The 22,682-nt window shown below is 36.0% G+C and overlaps 1 long non-coding RNA gene across 1 annotated transcript; it reads left to right on the plus strand.

Moving 5' to 3' along the window:
* The first annotated feature begins 21,394 nt into the window (after positions 1-21,394).
* Positions 21,395-22,354, plus strand: LOC145014904 (uncharacterized). Its single transcript, XR_013665668.1, has 3 exons — positions 21,395-21,483; positions 21,577-21,713; positions 22,270-22,354. It is a non-coding gene; the product is annotated as an uncharacterized LOC145014904 (long non-coding RNA).
* The last annotated feature ends 328 nt before the right edge of the window (positions 22,355-22,682 follow it).

A 22,682-nucleotide genomic window follows, 5' to 3' on the forward strand; every position in this document is an offset into this window, starting at 1 on the left:
CGGCCTACTAAAAATAATATAATAAAAATAAAGTCAAAATTAGCCAACTGAGTCTAAATGAAAGTTGTAGAGCATAATATCACATACGCGTGGATATAAAGAACGTCGAAAACGGAGCTAGTATGCGAAAGTTATGAACTTTTGAAGATCATGGCACAGATATCAAAGCTTATCCGAAGCGTATGCCCAACATACTTGGAAATTACGCCCAGCGTAATCCCATACCCAGCAGCCTATAAATAGAAACCGAGATCAGCCATTTTCTTTGCTCATTTTCTTTCTTCTCTCTAGTTTTTGCCTCGATTTGCGTGCCAATTATATCTCGAAGCCCTGGTATCATTCCCGAGCCCCGAAGTAAGTTCCGCAATCCCAAAGATCCCGAGAAGTGAGATTCCCGAGCCGAATCCCTGCCCGTGAGGAGCCCGATTTTTGTGAAGATCTTCCAGATCTACCCAAGAATATTACTTCTACAAGTCGTAGTGCTATCCGATCATCTTCTGATCAGGTGAGTGTATAGTTACTTTCATCTTACATATATATATGAAGTATTTTATAAAATACGTGCTATGTGTATATATATTGTTGTTTATATGAGTGAGTGTGTGGTTACTTTCTTCTAACACATAAATATGAAGTATTTGCTTTGAAATGCGTGTTATGTGTTTATATACTATTGTTTATTTGAGATAAGTGTGGATGGATGTTTTAAATGGTTTTTAAAAGAGTTAAACCGTATATGTATTTTATATCTACTAATATGTTGGGTAGAACATGGGTAAATGAGATAGTTGGTATGTGATATAATGATGAGGTAAATGACGAGGTATGTAAGATGCTTAAAGAATAATAATGGTAGATGCACCAAGTAGAGAATGTCATAATACTAGCAGGTGCGCTTGAGAATAATATTGGTAGATGCACCAAATAGAGAATGTCATAATACTAGTGGATGCACTTATAGGATAATCCTGGTAGATGCACTTATAGGATAATATCGACAGATGCGCCCAAAAGAGAATGTCATAAACCTAGCAGTCGCGCCTCATAGTGTATGATGTAATCCTGGCAGAGGCGCTTAAAGGATGATGTTGGTAGATGCGCCTTATGTAGCAATGGATTTTGTGTCAATTCATTAGGTCAATCCTTAGGAATGAATGAATGAATGATAGTTGAATTCTTAGGGTAAAACCTTGAGAAATAAAGAAGATAATGAGGATGGGTAATTGGGTTGATTGTTTGATGGTTGAATATAATAATTATATTATTGTGGGTCGAAAACCCTATATGCTCACCAGGCTCCCAAGCCTGACCCACTCAATTTTCTTTGTATCACAGGTATCAATACGAAGACATATTTCACCGAGAGATTAAAGGAGATGTAAATCATTAGTGTAAATAAATGTAAGTTCTATTTATGCTTATGTGTCTGTATCGGAACATGACATCCCGAGATTTTGTTATATAATGAAAATACTTTTCTTTAAGAAATGCTTTGATAAATTCTTATCATATCTTGTTTTGGGGACAAATTCCGCAACAATTTTCTTTAAACGATTACTCTGATTTTAAAAACAAAGCATAAACAAATCGGTCTTTTCTGCCCGTGAAATTGGGGATGTCACAGTTGGTATCAGAGCATTAGTTTAAGCGAACTAAGTGAAGGTTGTTAGATGTTTGTCTATTATATTTCAGACACGAGCGGTAGTTTATTTTAGGAAAGTTTCCTAAAATGCTTTTATGTGCTAAATGTTATATATTGCCATATATGATATTATTTGTTCGGATACATGGTCTGTTGCCGACCGGATCTGGAAACCTTATTTGTGTAGGATTCTAAGCGTATGTCTACGTTATTAGAACTAGCATGTAAACGTTTTGGAGTGATAAGGATGATTTGAATATCTACCATGAATGAAGATCTAAAAATCACATTATTCGGTGTATAGATCAAGAATGGCAAGAACAAGAAGTGGAGCTGGAAACGTGAACAAAAACAGTAATCAACCACCTGTGGTTGAGCAAGCATCGGTTGTAACAGCAACACCTGAGCCAATAACAATGGCTGGAGTACAATTGATGATTCAAACGATGCTGGATCGTCAGATGGAAGAAACTAGGCGTCTGCTTCGGCAGAATCTCGAAGAACTATCAATACCAATTGAAGAGCCCGAAGTGAATGGAGGGCAGTCAGAAGGAGGTAACTTCAGTGGGGTGATTCGTCAAGCTAACCCACCGATTGTTAGACATAATCATGAAGATAGAGGAAATGGTGGCCTTGGATGCAAGTATAAATACTTTTTGACTTGCAAACCATCGACCTTCACTGGAAAGGAGGATCCGATCGGAGTCATGGCTGCAAGGGCACGCTACAAACCACATATGCAGTGCGTCAGTTCAGAGGTGGCGCTGTTCGTTGGTGGAACACTCTGGGGAAGACCATAAGCCCCAACAAGCCACTGCAACTGACTTGGGTAGAATTTTTGGTTCAATTCAAACGAAAGTTCTACTCGGCCCAAGATCTGCTAGAGCTAGAAAACAAATTCCTGACATTAAAGAAGAACAGCATGTCCATTGATGAATACACCAATGCCTTCACAGATAAGATGGAATTTGCTCTACGCATTATCCCAGATGAGCTGGTGAAAATAGATAGGTATTTAAAGGGACTACCATGGGAGTACACTGTGCCAATATTCCAGGCACTTACCCTAGAGGCAGCCATATGGGTTGCCAAGTCTGTTGAAGAAATGATCAAGGGCAGGACCGCCAACAAGGTCGAAATTGGCGAGAAAAGAAAGTTTGAGGGATCCCCGAGGTCCGACAAAAAGATAAAATTCTCAAAGTCTAGATCGAAGAAGTTCGAAGACGTAGGAGATGAAGCAAGATGGTGCGATAATTGCAAGAAGAAGCACTCGGGAAAATGTGGCGCGGATGTGACATGTTTCAAGTGTAGAAAGCATGGGTACTACGCTGATGAATGTATATTCAACAAAAAGGTATGTTACGAATGTAATGAAGATGGGTACTTCAAGAAAGACTGCCCAAAAGGGAAAAGGTCTATGAAACAAAATGCGCCACCAAAGGCAAGAGCATTCCAAATGATCCTCGACGAAGTAGACCATAATGCGGGAAATCAAGGATGAGGATTATATCCAAGGATCAAGTTATGAAGTAGTAATACAAATAGTAGCTTATGATGTAGCATATTAGAGGCATAGTATAGGGTGAACTTGATTTTTTTTTTTTTTTTTTTTTGTGTAATCGTTTCAAGTTTTGATATAAACCCTGGTTTTGATATTTATGGTTTTAATACATGATGTGTTAAATGATTGTGTGATTTTTTTATAGTGACTTGGTTCGACTGAGAGACAATACTTAGGATGAGTATGAGTAGGTGTGAAAGGTAGTAGATGCATATACTACCGGAAGCACATGACTTGCACTTGGATCAGGCAAAGTCACAAGGTTACCAAGAAGCTAGTGATTGATCTTTTTTCATTCAAGTATATCGTTACCATTGTTTTGGTAGTGACTAAGAAGATGATTGATATTCTGACCCTAGCGGTCATATCAAATTAAGTCCGACTACGATGAGTTTGTTACATGGTTCATAGAACCAATTTCGAGGTAGCATCTGACTCAAGTCAGAAGATTGAAATCAATGCGATCGATAGGATCGCGCCCGTTGTTAAGGAAGCTTGTAGCTAGAAACCCTTGGATATATAGAACCAATTCGAGGTAGCATCTGACTCTGTTTTCGTTTACTTCAGTTTCCCAAAACGTGACACCGATAAGATAACATTGGCGCTGGAGCATACAGATTCGTTGTTGTGGGTGGAGTATGAGAAGATGAAGAGACCGGTGGCGTTTGCTAGGGCCACCGGCGATGGCGTATTCAATGCTATTATTTGGGATGTGGTGGTGGATCCGAATTTTTAGGGGATTGGGTTGGGGAAGGCGGTGATTGAGAGAGTGGTGGAGGAGCTGCTTCAAAAGGGAATCACTAACATTGCTTTGAGTTTTAGGATTCCATAGACCTCTCGGGTTTATTTCGAATCCAGGGGGGATAAGAGGATGGTTTATTCAAGAAAGAATAAGATAAAATAGTTGTATAAATTTGGGTTCCATGGTGTTCAGTTGTGAGGAAGGTGATCACAGTGATGAACAATCGCTTGAAGATGACTTTGTTGCTTGAACTGATGAATTAGGTAGAAGATGATGAAGGCTGTAGAATGCATTCTCCCTTTGCTTTAGCGGTTAGGTTAAAGAAATAGAGAGGGAAAACGTATACAAAGGGGAGAGCGAAAGGTGAAACAAGTGGGTCAGATACCTGATATTCAGGGATCAATTAAATATAAATTACTAATTTACCTTATAAATTGGTTGGTCAAGAACTGTTCTCGCGTTCTCAACCTTTTTGGTGTTCTCATTTGATCCTAATTATATATATATATATATATATATATATATATATATATATATATATATATATATATATATATATATTCTAATAAAAAAATATGTTTAATCTCTTATTGACAAATATCATATAATTAGAACTCCTCATTAATGTTATATATTAATAATAATGTCACTTGTCTTATATATATATATATATATATATATATATATATATATATATATATATATATATATATTCCAATAAAAAAATATGTTTAATCTCTTATTGACAAATATCATATAATTAGAACTCTTCATTAATGTTATATATTAATAATAATGCCACTTGTCTTTTAAATTTTAAATTTTAAATTTCCACTCTAATTACATAAATTTAATAATTGATTATCCATTTAAAATTTTAAAATTTAAATTTCCCTCTCTAATTACATTAAATTAATAATTGATTTTTCATTTTAAACTTTCTAATCCTAATTATATTAAACTAATATCATTACATTGAAAAATAAAATAAAAATAATACAGATAATAAGGTGATATAACTTCACGTATTTATTTATATCAACGATTATAATTTTATATAACTAAAAAATATCTCTTAAGTAATAACTTATTTAAAATACTTGATTAATAGTTTTAATTTTTTAATAAAAAATTTAATTAATTTTATAACCGTGATTCTCACGGGTTATAAGTTAGTACTTCATATAGAAGATGATTAAGCACGTTTTGAACAACACACGACGTGTTCGAAAAAAACTAACAAGTAACCGGTAGCGTTTTGTTAGATGCTACGTGAAATAGTTTTTAGAGTTGAAAATTTTTGTTTAAACTAAAAGCTAAAAACATATAGTGTCGAACTAGACTTTTTGTTCAAAATGAAGCTTTTTGTCAAATACTATAAGCTAGAAGCTCCCAAACTTTACACGCCAAACACACCAATACCCTAATTTACATGAACCTAGTTTGATAATATATATATATATATATATATATATATATATATATATATATATATATATATATATATATATATATATATATATAACATTTTTAAAATGCAAAATAATTGAAAATTTTTGAAATTTTTTTTCAACTATTATTTTCAGAATTTATATTTTCAAAAAAAAATAAATAAATACCAAAAAAAATATTTTTTACATATTCTAGTAGAATATTAGAATATTCTACCTATCTGACAAATCTAATAGAATATTCTGACATTCTAAAAATCACATTAGAATATTTACATTGTAATATTCTATTAAAATATTTCACGTATTTAAAAAAAAACGGTAATTTTTTTATATTTTTTTTATTATTTTTATTTTTTTAGGTAATTAAAGTTCCAAAAATAATAATTAAAAATTTTATTTTTGAATTTTTCCTTTTATTTTGCATTTTAAAATTATTTTTAGATTTGGTTTCACGGTTTCACAAAATTAGCGTGGTCTCAAATGAACCTGAACATATATATATATATATATATATATATATATATATATATATATATATATATATATATATATATATATATATATATATATATATATATGGTTTGGATTAAATGTGAATTGTATTGTGTAAACGTGTAACACCCAAAATCAGAAAGGTCAAGAAAGCAAAGAAAACCTAGGTCAAAGGGTCAACTCCTCGAGTCCAGGGAGGAACTCGACGAGTCGAAGCGAGATCTAGGGGATCAATTAAGTAATCGACTCGGCGAGTCTAGTCTGAACGAAGAAAACCCTAAATTCGGGAGTTGGAGCCTATTTAAACTTCTCTTTCTCTTCCCTAGGATTCCTTTACTGCCCCTCTAACCCAGAACACCAAACCCTAGCCACCATATCCGTTTTTAGGCTAATTCTTGCCTTGAAGAGTGCATTAAATCTTGGAAAAGGAAGAAGGATCTTGGAGGTGCGAGAAGGGGCTTTAGATCCGGGATTCGGAACACATTTCAGAGCATTTGGAGGTAATAAACTAGTTCTTGGACTCCATGTCCTTGAATCATTTCGAGTTGGAGTTCAAATTTGAAGTTGCTACTTCATATCTAAGTGTATTTTGGCGTAGAAAACCATAGAGCATCAGTCTTTCGGTTGGTTGTTAAGCCTCTTTGTCTTAAACCCTAGTTTGTAGTGTTTTGAGCCTTGATCTCCTTAGTTATACGTAAAGTTTGCAACTTTACGTGGGGAATGGACTTTGGAAGTATGGATCTATGATTTGGAGCCCCTGCATGGCTCAAAAAACCACTGAATGGATTAAGAACTGAAGCGACTCGGCAAGTCACATGGGTGGACTCGGCAAGTTGGATGAAGATGGGCAGGGACTCGGCGAGTTGGAAGAACAACTCGGCGAGTCTGTTGAAGATTGCCTTGGACTCGACGAGTCTGTTCTTAGACTCGACAAGTCAAGTCGCGAAACCCCAAACCCTTCAAGTTAAGACTCGGATCAGTGAGTTGAGTGGGGACTCAATGAGTTGGTCAGGACAGGACTCGGAAATCAGTGGACTCGACGAGTCATGGGTTGACTCGGCGAGTTGAGTCGCGAATGGAAGGACTCTGAGCATATAAACTAGGCGAGTTAGTAGGCAGACTCGGCGAGTAGGGTTGACCTGGAAGATTTACTTTGAGCAGGACTTTAACTTTCCAGGGTTGTCTTAGTTGACTTTCAGAGGACAGTTTGACTAAGTGTTATATTGGTATTGATAGCTCGGGGAGCTAGTGGGGCCGCAGTTCAGAAGAGTTGTCGGGCAGCAGCAGAGGGGTTCAACAAGTTTAGCAAGTACAAGTGAGTTTCCCTTTGTGTGAATGGGTCTAAGGCCACAATGCTGGCCCATGTAGTTATGATTAGAAGATTCGAGGGTTAGCCCTAGGCACAGTATGCTAGTATGATATTCAGGACGAGGGCCAATGATAGCGGTGGGTGCCCAAGGAATGGTTTATGTGATAGTTTATACTTGTTGTCTGTGTGATACTTGTATGTGCCATGTACGGAGGTGAGTGTGGGCGAGGTCCCATATCTCACCAATAGCAGAGTGTGGACGGTGTTCCACATCTCATTAGCAGTAGGGTAGGGGCGAGGCCCAAGTTAGGGAAAGAGTGAGTGTGGGATGGGCCCGTATCTCTCCACCAGTAGGGGCATGGACAGGGTTCCATGACTCATCAGTAGCAGGACAAGGGCGAGGCCCAAGATAGGCGAGGCCTCAGGGCATGATTTATTAGTATATGTTAGCTTATGTGTTGTTATATACTTATGTGCTATTATATGTTAGTGGGCAGGGCCCAGTGACAGGTGAGGCCTATGTGAAATAGATCTGTATCCGAGCGGGGCTCGAAGTCAAACGAGGCTTGGAGCGGCGGTGCCGTTTGTAGCGGGCGAGGCCCGAGGTAGGGGGCGACGCCCAAAATAGCGGGCATGGCCTAGTATGTGCAATATGTGGTTATGCATGGTTGTGGTAGGTTGGGGAACTCACTAAGCTTCGTGCTTATGGTTTTCTGTTTTGGTTTCAGGTACTTCTGGTAGCGGAGGGAAGAGCTCGGGGTGATCGCATGGCACACACCATAGATTAGACAGCTTGAGAATGTTTTACTTTGATAATGAACATATGTTTTGAAAATTAATACTCTGGTTATGTTTTGGATTGATGATTATGCTTTAAGTAATGTTTTATTAAAAGAAATTTTTAGTCTTGAATTTTGGGACGTTACAAGTTGGTATCAGAGCCTTGGTTTGAGGGATTCGGACGTACTATCGGGTGTGTCTGAACTCAAACTAAGGAATTGGTATAGAAGTTTTCAAAATGAAATGAAAATTTTGTAAAAGGAGTTTGAGAAAGAAAACAGTTTTAGAAAAGCAAAAAGAATTCAGAAAGGAAAGAATTTCGAAAAGCGAAAAGGGGTGTGGTGCATGCAATCAGCCGAGCTCAAGTAAGTACCCCAAAATACCCATACAAGTTATGTTATGATTATTAGTTAATAGAACAACATGCTAGATTAGGACTAAGGATCTAGGGATGATGCTTTGTGTGCTTGTTATATGTGCTTTTGAGCTGCATGATAATGCTGGTTAGACAGTAGTAGGATAGCATGTTTAGGTTATGCCTGAGTTTATGAGTTTGTGTTGCATGCTAGTACAGATTCTTGATATGAGATTATGATTTCTTGAGTATGTTATGGTTAGATTTTCCCTTGTCTGAATGCTACTTGCTTTGTGCATTGTGGGATTCTGAGTGAAGGGAGTTAGCCATTAGGTGGATACGTTACGTCACATGTGATCAGGGTTGAATAATCTCAGAGTGCTGGATTTGGCCCTATTGCGCAGCTCTTGTTTGAGTCCAACCGTTTTAGGGACGAGTCTTTTACTCGAAGGATTATCTGAGCCTCGTCACATGTGATGGTATCCAGGTAATGGCTAATTGGCATCACAAGGAGTCCTTCAACGGCTGAGGACTGGTTTGGTTTGAGTTAGAGGTTTCCCTAGGGCAAGGCTAGGATGAGGTAGTGTTGGGAGCAGTAGTAGTGGAAATAGGGACCTGGTGGAGTCGAAGCAGTTATTGAGGAAAGTACGAATAGATGTGGAAGGTAGTATGGGCCCATGCTTAATTTTGATTCTTTAGCCATCTCATTTACTTCTCCTTCATGAGTTTTCAACAGATTATACAAATCATTCAATGTTGATGTGTCGAAACTTTGTTGAGCTTTCTCCATTAGAATAACATTTCTCCACTCTTTACGAAGACCCATGATGAACGTCAAATTGAATTCCATATTTGTCCTTGTAATTCCATGATGATGACATTTGTAAATCAATTCATTTAGCCTATCATAGTAACATTCAATTGATTCACCATTGTTCTGCTTAAAATCTTTCAATTCAATCAAACAGTGATTAATTGAATTGATTTTCGTCTTCTCACTTCTTTGAAACTTTACTTTGAGATTATTCCAGATTTCTTTTGCAGTTGTACAACTTCTGACATATTTATACACAACTAGAGGTAATGCACCGCGTAACTCTCTCATACATCATTTCTCAAGTTACTTTAATCAATCAGTTTGATCACCAACACTCGAAGCATCAGACCAAGATCCAACTGGTTGAACATTCATCAGAGGAGTAACATTCCCAGAGATACATGACCAAAGCTCTTCATTGATTCCATTCAAGTAGTCTTGCATATGATCAACCCATTGATCATAGTATTCCGGAATGAGCATAAGAATCTTAGTTGAAGATCCTAGCAGATGAGAGTATAAAATCATTGAGTTTAAGTTGAAGTTCGCCATTGCTGAATTGATGTACGAATGAAATTTTTCTGAGAAATCAAAGAGAATTTAAAAGCAAATTACTGAAATGAATAGTGATATCAAATAGAACACTCGATTCAACAAATCAGTTGTAGTATCAAATCACAACTAAAGATCAAGAACGCTTTTCACTTCAAAAGGTGCGGAAACTTTTTGAACCAGAATTTGATTAAAAAACCTTTTGAATCAGAGTGAAAATCAGATCGCAGATAATGATTCCTGCTCTGATACCAATCGATGATGTGATGAATCGAGAATATATCAGATTAATTGAGTAAATGAACAAAGAGTGTAAATATAATATGGTTTCAGCTCGTATTATGCTTTCAGTTCTTACAAAGAGAATGTAGATAAGTTGTATCAGAATCCTTATCTAACTCTAAGTAAAGTCCCTATTTATAGGAGACATGAAAGCATACAAAAAATTACAAGGACTAAACACTAAACTTTGATATAACATGCCTTGTAAAATAATATAATAGACTTCGACATATTACGACAAAACTTAGACCCTTACAGATCATATTCTTGTCGGCTGTCCCTTCTCGAATGATGTTTTGGGTGGATCTTGAGGCGGTGCAACATTCCTCAGGCATGTTTTGTTTTAACCGGTGAACTCATGATCTTTGCTGCCAATTGGGAATACTATTAAAAAAAAAAATCTTTTTGGCTACTATCTATGGTTTCATTTGGTGCGTATGGATTGTTAGGAATGATAAAGTCTTTAATAAAACTCGTATCTCTTCATCTCTCCTGCTAAATTGGCGGATAACATCATTTCATTATTGTTTAGTTTGGTTAAACATAGGGAGAACTTTGGTTATTATAACATGATGGTTTGATGTTGTTCTTCTTTTCACATTTTGTAATTTGTTTATGTTTCTTTCATTTTCCTCCTTTTTCTCTTTTTAAGCAATGGTTTATAAAGGGGTCTAAAAGTACCCTCCCATTCTTTTTCAATTCCATCCGCCCTGATTTGATTTTTTGTCTTTTTTTTTTTCCTTTTTTTTTTGTTGTTTTTAATTCTTTTTTAATTTTATTATTATTATTATTATTATTATTATTATTATTATTATTATTATTAATAATAATATTATTATTATTAAAATATATAAAAAAAATATTTAAAAACCGATTTATATTGTCGTTCGAATTTATATTATCGTCCGGATGTTTAAATTTTGTATCGAATTTATAATAATAATAATAATAATAATAATAATAATAATAATAATAATATATATAAATTAAAAAAGAATTAAAAATAACAAAAAAAGAAATGGAAAAAAAAAACAAAAGACAAAAAAAAGAAAAAAAAATAATGTCAAATCAGCTGTCAAAATTTTGATTTGATTGATTTTAGAGGGGGTAAAAGTGGTTGGGGGGTACTTAGGCTGAAGGGTGTGGGTGCGGTCCTAGACCACACTTTGTGCCACGTAGACTAAGAACACCACCCCGAGACCGCGGTCTTGGCCGCACTGCGGTCCTTAAGTGCCACATTTTCTTATTGGTTGAGGGGAAAAAAGGAGGATCGCACGGTTGTTGGGTTTTTTTTTTTTTTTTTTTTTTTTTTTTTGCTTTTTCTTTTTTATATATACATATCTAACATCATTTTTTTTCACAACACAATTTTTACTCGCTCTCAAAAAACTTTTTTAAAAAAATCAACACTCTCTTAAAAATGTTATCTTCTTCATCTTCTGAAGAATTTAAGACTATTTTTGATATCGCTATTGCGTGTGTTCAAATGCCGGAACAAACATACAATGTTGTATGTAACAACGCATGTGCAAGTTCTCAACGGAGAACACGAAGATATATTTGCAGAAATCGTGAAGAAGCCAACCAACGTTTAGTGCAAGACTATTTTGCAGAGAATGTCACTTATCAAGGGTATTATTTTCGTAGGTGCTTCAGAATGCTCAAAGGTTTATTCGAACGTATAGTTAAAGATGTAACGAGGGAGTGTAGTTTTTTCCAACAACGTTGCGATGCTAGAGGTATACCCGATTTCAATCCCTTACAAAAATGCACGGCCGCATTTCGTCAGTTAGCATATGGCATTCCGCCTGATGCGTTTGACGAAAGTTTTAGGATGTCTGCTAGGATCGCACGAGATAGTCTCCATTTTTTCTACAAAACTGTGATTCAGTTTTATGGTCCAAAATATTTACGTAAGCCTACATGTAATGACATCCTGCAATTGCAAGCTCATCATGCTAGTGTGCATGGGTTTCCTGGAATGCTAGGGAGCTTAGATTGTCTCCATTGGACATGAGAAAATTGCCCTACAGCATATCATGAGCAATTTACCCGAGATGATCATGGTCACCCAACGGTCATACTTTGAAGCAGTTGCATCACAAGATATGTGGATTTGACATGCTTTTTTTAGTTCTCCTGTTTCGATTAACGACATCAACGTTCTTAATCGTTCACCAATATTTAACAACATATACGATGGATCCGCACCAGATTCTTCTTTTCAAGTGCGTGGAACGCCATATAAGTATGGTTCTTATTTGGTCGATGGAATCTATCATGAGTATGTTGTGTTTGTTAAATCGTTTACAGCTCCACATGGTTCTAGAAGAAAGAAATTCAAGAGAGCTCAAGAAAGAGCTAGGAAGGATGTTGAGCGTGCTTTTGGAGCTCTGAAGAAACGGTGGTTCATATTGAAAAAACCAGCAGCTTATTTTGGCAAGGAAAAACTTCAAGAAATCATGTATACATGTCTTATATTACATAACATGATTATTGAAGACGAAGGAAGAGCACTATGTGCGTTTGACGAGGAAGAAACCATACCAGAGACACAATCAATAGAAATTGTTGGCGAATAGTATATAAACAGGTGAGCAAAGATATGTTGCACTGAAACATTTCACAATCTTCGCAATGACTTGGTGGAACACATTTACGAGGTTCAAAACATTAACCTTAATTTGGATCCACTGGATGACCTCAAAAACGAGTTCTCGGAGAACGACTTTATGTAGTTTACTTTAGTTATTTTATTTGTATTTTTTAAGTTTCAAGGATTATTTAAATGTCATGTGTGTGGTTTTCGTGTTTTTTTTTGGTAATGCAATGTAATGTTTTTTTTTTTTTTTTTTTTTTTTTTTTTTTTTTTTTTTTTTTTTTTTTTAATTTTCAAGTAATGAAAAATTATGTTTTTTTTATTAAAATAGAAGTTTTATTAAATTAAAATAGTTAAAAAAAAAAAGTTTTATTAAACTAAAATAGTTAAAAAAAAAGTGTGGCACCACTCCCTTGGTGTGGTAAGAAACCACACTTGAGTGGTAAAAAATGACATGACGTTTATTTGGCGAGGAAGAGAGTACGGTTTCGGTGGCACCATACCCTCCAACCTTATAGCACAACCTTTTATAAATTTCAACGGGTTCCAAAACAAATGTCACATATTGAAATTAATTAATTAATCAATTTTTTTGGAACCGGAAAATATATTAATAAGACCACCCTCTAGCAAGTGACTAGAGGAGGGGAAATAACAACGTACAAATAATAAGATTACAGATTACACACAAATGAAACGGAGAACTACACCATACTAACCAATCAATACTCCTATTTTCCCCCTGTTTTTTATCCATAGGTATGTAGTGGATTTGATCATGTCTACACAAATGAGAGCAGAAAGCCGTTTTTTTATTGAAAATTATGTTGTTCCTAACTTTCCAAATGTTCCTGAGCATGCCGTAACAGATTCCCATTAGCAACCTTCTTTTTTTGGAGCAGTTGGACCATGCTTGAGCGTATGTGATCACCTCATGTAGTGTTTTGAGTTCTACGAGAGGAACTCTACACCATTTTAGCACTAGTTGTAAAACCGTGCTCGCGTACTTACACCCCACCAATGCATGGTCTGCGCATTCCACTACTTCTTCACAGTGACTGCATAAATTTTTTTCCACATCTACCCCTCTGGATAAAAGGCCCAAGGTTGAAGGTATTTTGCCCATTTTAGCCCTCCAAATGAAACAATTTATTTTAATCGGGATCTCCCTCAGCCATGTAAACTGATCCAGGTTTAGTGTGGGGTTGAAGTCTAGTTTTTTCCGGAGGACGTTTACTGTGAATGATCCGTCAACAGTGAGATTACATCTCCATGTTTCACCACCTGGACCTGATTGTTTGTATAGCACTGATTCGGTTGGGATACCTTTGTTTTGAAGGTATTTTCCGATGCTTGTGATGTTTTTCCACGCACCTGGTATGTATTTGTTTGCATAACAGTGGTCTGGTTTGTTGTATATATTATGCATGCTATGTATGGCTTTGGCCCAAAGGGATGTAGGCTCGGATCGAAGTCTCCACCACCACTTCATAACGAGGGAACAATTTAGAGATTTTATGGTACCAATAGCAAGCCCACCAATTTCTTTGGATGCAGTGACTTTGTCCCATGATACCCAGTGTATGCTTCTTTTTTCATCTGTGCTACCCCATAAAAACTTAATACGAATACGTTCTAACGTCTCAATCACCCTCTCGGGAGCCACAAATATCGAGAGATAATAAGTAGGTAAGTTCCCCAGAACCGACTGAACAAGCGTTAGTCTACCACCAAACGACAAAGTTTTGGATTTCCATATGGACAATTTTTTGTGAAATCTCTCGATCACCGGTTTCCAATTTTTAATTAATTTCATGTTTGCCCCGACCGGAACACCAAGGTAAGTGAATGGAAGAGAGGATGGTTTGCAACCAAGAGTTCTGGCCCATCTTGAGACTTCATGCATATCAGCGCCAATACCAAAGACCTTTGATTTATCAAAGTTTACCTTGAGACTGGAGGAGGCATGAAAGCAATGTAGGACCCTGGCATGGTTTTTTATGTTTCTTTTCGACCATTCTCCGACAAACAGTACGTCGTCTGCGTATAGTAAGTGGGAGATCGTTGGTCCACCGTTTGGTAGTGCTAAACCCTGGAAGACTCCGGTTTGACATGCACCCCGCATGGCTGCACTTAATCCCCCCATAGCTATGATGAAGAGGAACGGTGATAGCAGATCCCCCTGCTTCACCCCTTTTGAGATTGGGAATTCCTTAGTCGGGCTCCCGTTAACCAAGACAGATGATTTGGCAGATTCAAGACAGCCCTTAATCCATGCCCTCCATTTGTCTCCAAATCCCATGATTTTTAGGTTTGAGTCGAGGAATCCCCAATTTATGGAATCAAATGCTTTATCGAAGTCAACTTTGAAAAGCAAGACCTTATTTTTTGACTTTTTTGCCTAGGCACATAGTTCATTTACTATCAACGGCCCATCAAGAATATTCCTGCCTTCGATATATGCAGATTGAACTTCATCTATGCACTTCCCCATAACCTTCTTTATTCTTTATGCGAGGATCTTAGCAATGATCTTGTATAATGATCCTATTAGGCTGATGGGTCTAAAATCACTTAACATAATGGGGTCTTTGATTTTGGGGATCAGGGATATGAATGAAGAGTTACACGATTTGTCCAGTTTCCCATACTGCTCAAAATGTTTGACCACAGCCACAATGTCACCCAACAGTACACCCCAGTATTTTTTTATGAATTTGAATGTGTATCCGTCGGGTCCAGGGGCTTTCTCGTTTCTGTAAGCCCACACTGCCTCCTTAATTTCCTCCAGTGAGATTGGCGCTTCTAGCATCTGGAAATCAGCTGGGGTGATCTTATTAAAGTGGTTGTTGCTTAGTTTCGGTTTGGAAGGCCATTTTTCTTTAAACTTATTGGCAAAAAAATTGAAGGCCTCCAGTTTTATCATCGTCGGGTCAATGCACCATGACCCGTTGATCATGAGTCCATCAATCCCGTTTTTCGAATTATTATTGTTAACGTGGCCATGAAAGAATCGAGTGTTTTCATCCCCGTCTACAGCCCATTTGACCCGAGACTTTTGCTTTATGTCTAACGCTCTGAGTTTTTCGAGTTCTGCGATTTTTTTGAAACTATCCCTTCGCCTCGTCGCTTCTTCTATGTTGAGTGCCCTGGATTCAGCTTCCTGATCCAAACGTTCTATTTCCTTTTTGAGTTTAATTAAAGTAGCCTCTTCTATGGGGTGTTCTGTTGCTCTCCATTTTTTTTAAGGCTTCTTTGACGTATCTTAGTTTTGCCGCCATGTACTGGTCCGGGGTACCGAACCCAATGAAATTATTCCAGCTGGTTATGAAAGTCTTCTCAAAACCCTCTTGCAGTAACCAGGAATTGAAGAGCCTGAATGGTGGGGGGGGGGGGGGGCAAAGTCCGGTTTGGTGGTGGAGAGTAGTATGGGACAGTGGTCGGAGAGTTCTCGTGGTAATGCGGTGACAGAGGTTTTGGGAGCGATATCAAGAAAGCTTGGACTGATTAGGAAGCGATCAAGTTTGATCAGTTTTATGTCATCATTCCTAAAGCATGTATATCTGAACCCACCCATTTTAAGATCTGTGAAACCCACCTCTTGTATGAACTTGTTGAAGTCTCTGGCTGTACGATAAAATTGAATTAAATCTCTCATCAGGTCTCCTTACTACATTAAAGTCTCCCATCATGATCCACACCCCATTGATAGCTTGTATGATCCCTTTCAATTCTTCCCATAATAATGCCTTTTCATGTACCGTTTATGGTCCATAAATATTAGCAATAATTATTGGTCTTGAAATGCCTTCCCAGTGCCAATATTGATAAGATAATTGCGAGAGGATATAACATCAGCAGAAGTGAACATCTTATTATCCCACAGACTTAGTAAACCTCCAGACCTTCCGTAGGAGCTAGTGCGACTAACACCAAAATCAGTAGAGCCCCAACAAGCCCTTGCATCAATAATCTCAGCGTTTAGGAGTTGTGTTTCTTGGATTGCAATAAATGATAACCTATGCTTTCTTTTAAGTCGTCTGATCCATGCCACCTTATGCTCTCCCCCAATATCATTAATATTCAGAGAAAGGAAATTCATTGGGGAACATTGTGCTCACCTGATACTCCAAGAATTTCAGCTAGGATACAATTATTAGGTTCAATCTCGAACCCAATTAGGGAACCCACTGCAGCTGTCGCTTCAATTTTTGTTGATTCCACTACTAGGTCGGTTAATTCATGAGTCTGTACATCGATGTTTTGGCCGGTGCTAGGTTGAGGGATCTGAGTTGGGTCATCTGTGGTGGTGGTGGATATGATGATGGGGGGAGGTCGACTTCTTTCAGTGGCTTGAAATAGGGTGGTTCTTGGGATCGAATTTGTGAGTTCGCTAGGGGGAGAGCGCTGTAAGCGGCGTCTCTTTAAAGAAGAGCGGACATGACCATTATCAAAACTATGTTGACCGACTGAAGGAGGAGTATATTTAAAAGAGGGAAAAGGGCCAAAGCACCCAGATTGGGCTAATGAAGTTGGGAAGTTAACAATTTTCATTGGGCCCAAACTCTGAAGATCCGAGGGTATTGGGTTCGTCTGATTATCTAGGGCGGCAACCCGATCCGTCTTACCGTTATCTTTTGAATTGTCTTGGAAATTGAGTGTCGCTTCATAGACCCCTTTCTCGAGAATCGGTCTTTCTTCACCGGACTCACTGGTTTTCGTCGCCGATGTTGTTCTCTGGTGATGTTTCGTGTCATCTCCGACCACCGTTCATGGCATTGTTGGGTCATCACCGCCTTCATTAGTCTTTTCTGCGGTATGGTATGTTGGAGAGTTAGGGTTCCCATCCTGAATGATTTCCCCCTCCTCCATGTCATTGATCCAAGTTGCAGATACACCTTCATCTTCTTCAATAGAGTTCCAATTATTTGACTCACTTACCATAGACTCGTTTTCAGTTTTATCATCCAACACCTGATCTTCATATGTATGTTCTTCGTTGTCAAACTTGAACGGGAACCATGGTTCATCTTCGTATTCAACGACTCCAACGTGAAAAGATCGGCCATCAGCTTCCACCTGAATCTCCTCATTGATTTTTGTTAATTTGTCTGTGAGAATAGCTAACTTCACCACAGAGAGGTCAACTCGACTAGTGATATGGTCTATTGGCACCACTATTTTTCCGAACTTCCCCACAATAGCAGAGAAGTTGGAGTTATTCCATAGTCGGATGGGGGGTCCAACTATCCTGATCCATGTTATCCGTTCGGATTTTGTGACTGCAGTGGATCCCATCTTCATCCATTTGAATGTATCTTTCCAGTTCCCCTCATTTTCTAGGAATTCTCTTGCAGCAACTGTGGAATCAAAGCTGATTAGAGCAAGCATCCCACCGAGGTATTTGACTGAAGGGCGGTGTTCACTGTGGATGGAGATGAGAGTTGGCATATGACCAAGGTGTTCCAGGGATTTAGCTTCGCCAATGAGGGTGGATTTAGTGAGCCATCGGTCCATGCCGTCGTCGGTGTGTAAGCGGATCGGAGCAGATGTTTGGTGAATGTTATTATTGGGCTGCCTTGATTTGGAGTGACCAGTGACCTGAGCATATGTTATGTGGTCGGTAAATCCGCCTCCATGGATACCGGTATTTTGTCCCAGGGGCTCGGCATTTCTTGGGTTCTGGTTTATTTTCCCAGAAGGTAATGGAAGTGTTTTCCGTCCATGCCTTGCAACGTTAATCTCAAGTTTATTGTTTCTGCATGTAGCACCGTTCAGTTGCAATTCCAAAGCTTTGACGTCGGATATGCCGATGAATCGTATGAAACCTTAGTTTTTCCCGTTCTTCCCTGTGTTCCTCCCGAAATAAATATCTGATAATCTTCCCATTTGAGAAAAGATTTTCCTGAATTCTGATTTAGTTGCGCCATTTGGTATGTTGGTGACAAAGAATGTGGTTTCTGCCGTCGTGTTACGCCGCCTCACTTTCGTCCACCCGTCTTCCATATTTGCTACTTTGCTCCTTTCGTGGCCACTCTATGATTTGAGATAGTTGGTCCCTTTGTATATCTTAATTTTTCGGTTTTGGTTTATTTTTCAAGTTTGGTTTTAATTTGAGATGTATGGAACCTTTTTGGACCATATTTCATAAACATAATTAATTAATCAAATGATAGTATTTATCAAATTAATACAAACATTAATTAGCTATTACAATTTAAAGTAATGAATTACTAAAAAAAAGTGGAAAGATATCTAGGAAAGAAGAGTTTGGATCCTACACGCAAATATCTTAACTTTGTTTGCCAACGTGGTTCGATCTTCTTAGGGCGCCACACCAAAAGTGTACCTGGATCACTTACACAGTCAGATAACCTTTATTCGATCCATTCAGTCCATACGTGGCACCAATAGATTACTACACGCTTACCAAAACTCATTACTACCGACCGACCGGAGTTAATGTTGTGCCAATCCTCCATACCTCTAAATCTTGTGATATTTAGACTATTTGAGCATTTTCTATTCGGCAAATATAGGATGAGGTTGAAGAAAATAAACACAAAAATGAATATTTCAGAAAATGATCATAGGTTCCATAGAAGGAGTTCTGCTAAACCATAAACACCTCTGCGGAATGTGAATATCTTTGCGGATCTTGGTTTTTTCATTTTTTATTTGTTTTTTTGTTATTTTGTTATTTTTTTTTTTTTTGTTTTTTTGTTTGTTTTTTTGTTTTCGTTTATTAATATATTTTTTTAATCACATAAGGTATTATATGATTATTATGTAAAGAAAAATTGTTTTTTTTTTTTATTTTCTTATTTATTTATTCGTTTTTTTTCTTTATTAATATTTTTTTAATCACATAAGATATTATGTGATTATTATGTAAAAAAAATTATTTTCGTTTTTTATTTTTCTTATTTAATTACCCGTTAATAAAAGTTATACGTTTAATAAAAATTATATAAATATATTATTTTTTATAAAATTATACACACTGGTATTCTGAATAATAAACATACTTTAAGTAGGTTAGTAAACATAATTTAAAAAAACATAAACATATAACCTTCATAATAAATATACTTTAAAATAAACTTCATTAAAGGCTTCGTGGATCCTCTACAGCTCTGCGGAATCTTTGTTTTTTGATTTTAAATTTTTTTTTCGTTTTTTCATTTTTTTTTGCGTTCATTTTCATTTATTAATATATATTTTTTTTAAATACACTAATACCTTATGTGATTATTATGTAAAAAATTCTACAAAAAAATGTTAAAAATCCTCAATAAACCACTTCCCTTTCAAATATAGAGCATGGGCCTTACTTATATATATATATATATATATATATATATATATATATATATATATATATATATATATAAAGAGAGAGAGAGAGAAAGAGAGAGAGGGGAATGATCATTTGGGAACCTATAGTTTCTCGAGAACCAAACGGGGATCATTAGATCAAAATAAACAATGGTTAGAATCTTTTGTGGCATTTTTGTAAATACCTGGGAAAGAAAAGGCACGAAGGCATGTTTTTTTTTTAAATTAATTAGGGGCATTTTAGGATAACAAAATTCATACCCTTTTATCAAATGAATCATGCCAACTTCTACGCTCTGTCGCTCTCTAGGAACCCACGATCCATCGTCTTTGGACCTCATCCGTCGAATCGCATTCAATCCTTCATCTTTTTGATGCTTCTGAAATCTTAGTGTTATGAAGCCTTAGATTATCAATAGGATAAAGTTACGTGATTCCGAAGGATCAGAGGCATATCCAAGGGCCGATTAGGGTTCGTAAAGAGGACATAAGCCATCATTATAAATCTAGTGAGTTTTCTTTCTCTGGTTCATAGTTTTGTTTCTCTTCTCTCTCTCTCTTCTCTCTGTTGATTCTAGGTTAATTGTTTTGTTTCTCTACTAGTCTACATTTTTTTCTCTGGTTCATTTCATTTTCAATACAAATTGATTCTCTATCATTCGATTTTGGTATCAATCAATCTCATATATGTTTAATGTATCTCTTTGTTTTGAGCTAGGTATGTTTTATAAAGTTTGTTTGAAATCATTTACGCCTTCCATGTGTTTGACAAAATGCCCCAATCAATTATGCCTTTCACATATGTCAATCGATGTCAATTGTCAGGGATCAAAGAGCAATATTTATGTGTTATTATGGAGGAGAATTATAAATTTAGGGTATGTTTTTCATAAATTAGTAGTCTTTCACTATATCTTGTCACTCTTAGCCACCATTGTTCATCAGTATTGGTCTTATTGTGTTAATATTGAAGTTGGGTGTGCTTTTATACTGCAAAAATCTGTTATGGTTGATGTTATATTCGTATGTTTGGCAAAAATCTTGGTTCTTATTCAACAACGTGATGTCATGACTTTAAAGGGACTTAAAGTCATGTGATTTTCCTAAAATCCAAATACCTCAACCAACTTTTTTATACCTAATTTTGTTTACATTTCAAACAACTACTTACGTTTAGCCAATTTCACAAAAAAATGGCATTATCTTTTTACAAAATGACAAAATTATGTTATGTTCAAAAGGCTTCAAAGGGAGTACATGAGGAACCTTCAGGCTTACTTAAAAGAACATATGAACTTTAGGTTCATTGTTTACAAGAAAAAATTTAGTTTAAGAATTATGATGATAGTTATGGACTTATAATAATACCTATAATTAAGCTATATCTCTATCTTGAAATGTTAATTGTGCATTGAACATAAATAAACTAGGATTGTTGTGATTTTTTTCTGTTCATTTGCTTTCCTGTTATGGCAGGTGCCAATTACCAGATGAGCATGTTTAAAGGTGGATCAATATTATCTATATGTGTCATGATGATGATGATGACGGAGGCATAAGGTAACTAAACTATGTACTAGTGATATTAACTCTCTTTGTTTATGGCAAACTCGTTGAAATCAATGAACAACTCAACGTCTATTAAATTATTAGGTTGGCTGACATTTTACATCCAGACAATGGATTGGAGCGAAAAAGGCATGTTCATCGATTCGGGTATCATTCTAGAACCAAGCAGGAAGTATCGAGGAGGCAACAGTTGTACACTATGTTGGAGTAATGAAACCATGGTTAGTATTGGCTTTAAAAAATATAAAATCTATTAGATGAAACATTTCAAATACGATCACCCATATTTGCAACCGTGCAACATAGAATAGCTTCATATATTTCATATTTTAATTCACTTGTGATTCACATATGAATTACATGTGATTCACATGTAAATCATATGTAATTCACATATGAATTACATGCGATTCACATGTAAATCACATAAGAGTCACATGTGATACACATGTAATTCACATATGAATTACATGCGATTCACATTAAATCACATATGAATCACATGTGATTCACATGTAATTCACATGTGATTCACATGTAATTCACATATGAATCACATGTTATTCACATATGAATCACATGTAATTCATATGAATTACATGTGAATTACATGTGATTCACATGTAATTCACATATAAATTACATGTGATTCACATGTGAATTACATGTGATTCACATGTGAATTACATGTGATTCACATGTGATTCACATGTAAATCAAATATGTATTTTTGTGAGTGTTTTTGCATAAATCAATTTCTTTTTATTTTTCTTATAGATTTGGAAGAAATTGTGGTGAATATTGAAGAGATGAAAACTGATAAATTGAAGAAAATATAGAAATATTGACACGAAGACATGACACGCTTTGAAATTTGTAGCATTTTTTGTTTTTTATATTTTATTTTGTATCGAATAAAATATTTATTCTATTGTGTTTATAGATTAGTAAATAAAAATGTGTATTTTGTATGATATACTTACAAATATTATAGTATAAGAAATATGTATACATTCACTTGAAAAAATAGGCTTATATGCTCCTAAAAGGTTGATTTTTTTGGTTAAAAAAGTTATAGTTTTTTTTATTTTTTTTTATTTTTTTTATTTTAAATATTCTAGTTTTTTTTTTTTTTTTTTTTTTTTTTTTTTTTAATTTATAAATTTGCTAAGTTTATAAAATTTACTGTT

This window comes from Lactuca saligna, chromosome 9 (assembly GCF_052625555.1).
Source record: "Lactuca saligna cultivar CGN05327 chromosome 9, ASM5262555v1, whole genome shotgun sequence".
Taxonomy (NCBI): Eukaryota; Viridiplantae; Streptophyta; class Magnoliopsida; order Asterales; family Asteraceae; genus Lactuca; species Lactuca saligna.